We start from the raw sequence: 5,281 nt of genomic DNA, 5'->3' as shown, positions 1-5,281 counted from the left end.
GGGGCTAGGTGCGTAGTGCAGTGTAGTGTTTGTATCGTGGTTGTCCGCGTAATAAACCCCTGTACTATGAAAGATCTCGCTTCCCGGTGAAGTGATTGAAAACGTACACTCGCGGCGAGAGTCGTGGCTCGCTCTCGAACCCGTTGTGGGCAGAGTCTCTCGGCAGGGCAGTTCGGTGCTGCGCGAGAGCAGTGAGAATAACGACGGCGCGTTATTCTATTATTGTTATTCTATTCCTTAATGGAAAGGATTAAGGATAGGATAAGATAATGCCCACAAAGGATACCGTAAGGCAGGTCGACTCTGAAGGACCGCGCGGCGCCCCGTATTTTCCCTGACATCCCTGAGCATCTGTCGCCATCAAAGACGTCAAAGTCATGCCGAAAACCACACAAATGGATGACAGTGGTTCCCACCTATGTTGCGTCCGGCCAGAATGATGGGTCTTTGCGCGAGGAAACTGGCGTAAGTGGCGCGAGCGGTGTAGAAAGCGCCGATGTCAGCACGTACATTGGGAACTGAGCTGTGGTTCGCGGTTATGCAGGAATTCAGCAAATGTCCGACATTTCAATCGTAGAATGTGAAGGCTTCGCCTACCCAGGTTATCCTCTACAAGCTCGAAGATTCTGGATGCAATTGTGCTGATTGAGAAGGGTGCATGCAGTAGTCGGGCAAAACCAATTGTCGGTTGAAGTTAATTCAAGAGGTTTGCTTGTTACGCCGTGTAGCTACAGCGATAAAAATGGGAATATTCACCCTCAGCTGACAAGGCAGAAGAATGTAGCAACATTTATTCGCTACATTGTTGCTAAAGATCAGCCCTTCGAACAAATGTTACCTGTTTCCAGACGTTTCATCCGCAACAATGCCGTGAAAGGGCATGCAGTGTGTGTGGCCACGGTGCTGTACACTCTAAGAAATCGGGGGAGTAGTTGAAGAGTCCAACAGTCATTGTACTCCTGCAAGCGTTGGCGTGCTCCCCTCGAAAGCTGCGGGGAGTTGGATGTAATGTTCGCTCCCATGAGGAGGAAGAGCAAAACTGACAGCGTACTCTTCTCGTGCGCGGCGGAGTGCAGCCCCAGTTCCGCTCCCGCACCAGTGAAGAGTAAAGCTGCACATCGTCTCCTCTCTCCAGTACGAAGAGTAAAATTGCAATTTCATTCTTGTCAAGTGCGGGAGTAAGCATGGAGAGGCACTCCTACCATTTACGCACACCAACTCATCAGCGATGTTTTATTTGCATACGTATATATTATATAAAGCAGTTGTGTAAAAAGCCCCCGAGTACTTCCGCCGCGTATTCTAAACGGGCAAGAATATGAATTCATGTAACGATTGCTCGCAGCGTTCAGTGACATGAATGGAGCAAGCTTGACAAAACTAAAAAAAACGCATGTCTCGATTTGGTTTTGTTTCTTTGTTTTGTTTTTCCTCTGTAATGGCTTAGTTATCGACATTTAAAAAGTTGTCAGACTATGCATCATAAAAGGTGCGCACCACGGAGGAAAGAATACTGCGCGCCGATTTCAGCGATTACGCCGATTACACCGAGGGCGTCCCAGCGGCGGGGGCGCGGCGGTGGACGCCGCGTCTCCGTAGCTCAGCCCGACGAGTATACGGCGTACTACCACGGCGGATTTTCCGCCACGCGATCTCGCGTCTACGGTGAAAACCGACACAGGCGGTGCACCCGCAAGAACCGGGCGAGCGACGACTGATCGCGCCAGACCGTGATGTCCCGCCAGCGCGGAACACAGGGCTGCGCTTTGTAAACCATGTGCTACGCACGAAGTGGACGTTCAAACAGACGCTTCATCCAACATGGGAAGTTCGACCTGCCCTTATCGTCATGCTTGCTTGAACACAGTACGACGCGTGCTCGCATCGAATAGGAGAAACTAGGTTTTGAGAATTAAAGGTATCATTATTGAGAAAACTGAGGTTACAGTGCATCAGGACAGAAGAGCACGGGGAGAAAACGTCTCACGCGGTGCGCAGGCGTGGGGCGACTCTCCTCGGCGAACAGCCCACACACGTGACACGCCCCAGGCAAGACTCCAAAGCTCTCACTCGTTGGTATAAACATCCGGCCGCGTTCTCTGCGACGGTGGCGGTTTCAGGTGTTTCGTACTCCGGGCTTGGCCCCTCGGCAGGCTGCCGGTGTCTGTTTTCGTTTTCGCCTTCTCGGCGCCAGCATTCTCGGCGCGAGAATTATCCGAAGCTTCGGAGACGGCTTGCTCAACATGGGAAGTTTGACCTGCCCTTATCGTCATACTTGCTTGAACGCAGTGTGACGCGTGCTCGCTAACTGCTTGCATGCCTGTGCGTCAGCGTTAGATCACGAACACGTAAGCAAGCCGTATATTAGTTCGCTCGTGCGTGCGTGCATGCGTGGAACTAGTTTTTATTTCGGACGGACATCACAGCTGCGGCGGCGCAGAGGCCGATACCGGAACTATATGCACTGTGTAGCAATGCGCGCGCAAGCCGCCGGACCAGCCGGTGTGCAGTCGCTGCCTTTGCAGGCTTCGCGCCTTAAGCTTGGGATCTTGGGATGACGACCATGGATTTATCTACCGGACGAAGAAATGCTGGCTGGAAGTGGAGGTAAGCCATTAGTTAACCTGGTATTCTTATCTTGTGTATTTAGCGAAGGAGAGTTGCTCTCTAGCTTCGGTCCGCGGAAGCGGCTAACCCTAATGTTTTCGTCACTCATTTTGACCGTTGCTTAGATTTGAAGGGCGGCTTTTGTACCCGTGTGCAAACAGCGTCGAGTCTTGCACGTTTCAATCCCTCTGATTCGTGAAGTGTTGGTATCCTAGCCGAATGTTTTCGCAGGTAAGAAGCACGGTCGCGCGAGTAGTCGCAGCGCTACCCTGTATTCTTAACTCGGCGGCTAGGGTTAGAGTGGCTGCCGTGCAGTAGCTGTGGCTACCTGCGCGGCTCCAAAGAATTTCGTACAGTAGGCTGAGTGATAGGAGCGCGTCTAGCGCGTAGAAGTCACTAAAGTTACAATGATTTTAGTTACCGCCGCGCGTACTGCAGCAGACTGAAATCCTGTCCAGACAGGTTTTTTGCGTTTTGATTTGTACTCTTAGCTCGGCGGCTAGGGTTAGAGTGGCTGCCGTGCAGTAGCTGTGGCTACCTGCGCGACTCCAAAGAATTTCGTACAATCGGCTGAGTAATAGGAGCGCGTCTAGCGCGTGGCAGTCACTAAAATTACAATGATTTTAGTTACCGCCGCGCGTACTGCAGCAGACTGAAATCCTGTCCAGATAGGTTTTTTGCGTTTTGATTTGTACTATTAGCTCGGCGGCCAGGCGGCTAGGGTTAGAGTGGCTGCCGTGCAGTAGCTGTGGCGACCTGCGCTGCTCCAAAGAATTTCGTCCAATAGGCTGAGTGATAGGAGCGCGTCTAGCGCGTGGCAGTCACTAAAATTACAATAATTTTAGTGACCGCCGCGCGTACAGCAGCAGACTGAAATGCTGTCCTGACAGGGTTTAGGTTTTTTGCGTTTTGATTGAGGGCAGGATGGCCGGAGATGGGACTGTTAAGGGGTAACTACATGCGTCTAAGCCGATGAGCGACGCGAGAAAACTCACTCATTGGGTACGGCAAACAGGTATTGTGGGCGACACAGACAAAATTTTTTTACACAGGCCGCTGACGGCGGCAACTGCGGCAGGCGACGGGCCGTCGCCGTCGCGGGCTTATACCGGCCAGAAGCAGCCCACGAGCGAGCGGCAGCAACGACGACGAATGGCATTGGCAGCAATGCATTATTTTTTTTTTCGTTTGTCGCTGTCGCCCATAGTGTTTGTTGTACCCATTACGGTACTTTTTTCGCGTCGGTTGTCGCCGTCGCTGCGTGTGGCTTAATGTTCGAGCGTTCTGATCGTTCAATAACGAGCCTATTGGTTCTCATCAGGTGTTGCGATCTGCAGCGTGCATGCAACGAAGCGTACTCGAGAATGAAAAAAACAGTAGCTATATGCGCCATAGCAACTTTTACACGCTGTACTTGTGAACGTATAATGGGCCGTACGTTGCAGTCGGCTGAGGGCAAAATCCTATGCAAATTAATCAGGGATTATAACGTTACAAAAAGGAGTTCTCTTTACTTAAATTTTGTTAAATGTTTTTATACCGGGAACGATAGCGGGGTAAACAATAGAAGCTACGGACACGTAAGCACTAATGGGTTTGGGGCGCATGGCGTAGGTAGACAGCTGTAGGGCGCGCTGTCTGACATGACATTGACCAAGTGGCACAATGAGCGTGGCTGCATCCAAGGTCACCGCACATTCGCATGTAGACTTGTGACTGCGCCAAGCAGTATTGCATTCCAATACGGGTTCAATGCGTTCACTCGGCGCAAAAACTAATCTATCACGTCGTCAAACTCGTCAATTTTTTTTTCATTGTTGAACTTATCTTTGCTGTCCCCCTCTTTCTTCCTATGCAGGAACCACGGGAAGACGGTACTTGCCCAAAGATTTTTTTTTTCCTGAGAGAGAACGAGATCCCCGAGGCGTCAGCAGGAGTGGCCGTCGCATTCAAGACACTTCTGCTCACATCCTTGGGCATCGTGGATGAGTTCCCATTGTTGCGGTCTGTGTGTTTTCAAAGGGGAAGCGCACCTTCTTGTTTCTGTAGACGTTACTTCGGCTCAAGCACGGTGCCCTGGTCGGTACTGTTCTGAAGGCCGCCACCAACATTATGAAGCATTCAGCTAGAACGTGTTTGTTTTTAATAGCAAGTTATGCCTTTTTTAAATCTTACTAGCGCATCCTCATTTGAGAACCACCCGCCTAAAAAACCCAGTGGGAATGTTTCCGGTGGTTTCCTATTGTCCCACCAACATATATCTGTTGCAAAGTTCCCGTGTCAGTGGCTTTGTATCTTTGTGTTGATTGCACCTTGTAATGCGCTAATAGTAATCCACGCTGAATAGTTTTAGTCCAAGATTTTTGTTTCGCAAAATTTATTTGTAAATGTTTTTGATGTGTCCTAAATAAGAGCTGGCTTTCCAGTCCATGTGAAGCACTCACTGATGTACTAAGGCCACTTCGTTTTATGTTAATACTGTTAACTATTTTCGCACTGCTGTATTTCTACTGACGTTTTCGTGCTAATGCCAGTACCTTTTTATTTGTGGGTGTTAATGTCATTTTTATTGTCTTAATTTAATGTTTGTATTTCAGTGTTATCAATTGCTTTGGTGCATTTTTATTTGTGAATTTTTCTTGGATGTATCCTCAATAGGCGTTACGTCTCCTGT

General features: G+C 49.7%; 1 long non-coding RNA gene across 1 annotated transcript; it reads left to right on the top strand.

The window, feature by feature from the left end:
- Positions 1-2,150: 2,150 nt before the first annotated feature.
- Positions 2,151-4,881, top strand: LOC144149279 (uncharacterized). The gene is made up of 2 exons (XR_013318252.1): positions 2,151-2,607; positions 4,466-4,881. It is a non-coding gene; the product is annotated as an uncharacterized LOC144149279 (long non-coding RNA).
- The last annotated feature ends 400 nt before the right edge of the window (positions 4,882-5,281 follow it).

The sequence above is a fragment of the Haemaphysalis longicornis genome, unplaced genomic scaffold (assembly GCF_048455015.1).
Source record: "Haemaphysalis longicornis isolate Haplotype H1 unplaced genomic scaffold, Haemaphysalis longicornis Haplotype H1 scaffold_8, whole genome shotgun sequence".
NCBI lineage: Eukaryota > Metazoa > Arthropoda > Arachnida > Ixodida > Ixodidae > Haemaphysalis > Haemaphysalis longicornis.
The sequence above is the reverse complement of the archived record's forward strand: the minus strand, read 5'-3'. Positions and strand labels throughout refer to the sequence as shown.